General features: G+C 41.3%; 1 pseudogene; it reads left to right on the top strand.

Moving 5' to 3' along the window:
• LOC140498655 (non-histone chromosomal protein HMG-17 pseudogene) lies at positions 1–289 on the top strand (annotated as a pseudogene).
• The last annotated feature ends 253 nt before the right edge of the window (positions 290–542 follow it).

The raw sequence follows: 542 nt of genomic DNA, 5'->3' as shown, positions 1-542 counted from the left end.
ATGTCTAACACAAAGGCTGAAGCAGATGATAAGGGAGAAAAGACCAAGGTGAAGGACAAACCACAAAAGAAATAAGTGCAGTTATCTGCTAAACCTACTCCTCCAAAGCCAGAACCCAACCCCAAAAAGGCACCTGCAATGAAGAGAGAGAGGCTACTCAAAAGGGAAGAAGGGAAAGGCTGACTCTATAAAGGATGGGAACAACCCTGCAGAGAATGGAGATGCCCAAACAGACCAGACACAGAAAGGTGAAGGTGCTGGAGATGCCAAGTGAATTGTGTGAATTTTTGATAACCATGTACTTCTGGCAACTGTATAGTTTTAAATGCTATTTTCTATCAAGTTTTATAAAAATGTAGAATTTTGTTTTACTTTTTAAAAAAAGCCATGTTGTTAGCACACAGAAGGCTTTGTTGTCGTTTTGGGAGGATGGGGCAGATGTTACAGATAGGATGTCTCAGAAGCTGGATTGAAATGGGCAGGGACTTCTTCTCCTCCTAGGTTTTGAGAGGACTTCTCTTGAATAGCAAGAGGAGATTTCT

This window comes from Notamacropus eugenii, chromosome 4, assembly GCF_028372415.1.
Source record: "Notamacropus eugenii isolate mMacEug1 chromosome 4, mMacEug1.pri_v2, whole genome shotgun sequence".
NCBI lineage: Eukaryota > Metazoa > Chordata > Mammalia > Diprotodontia > Macropodidae > Notamacropus > Notamacropus eugenii.
Note: the sequence above shows the minus strand (reverse complement) of the source record. Positions and strands in the feature narration are given on the sequence as shown.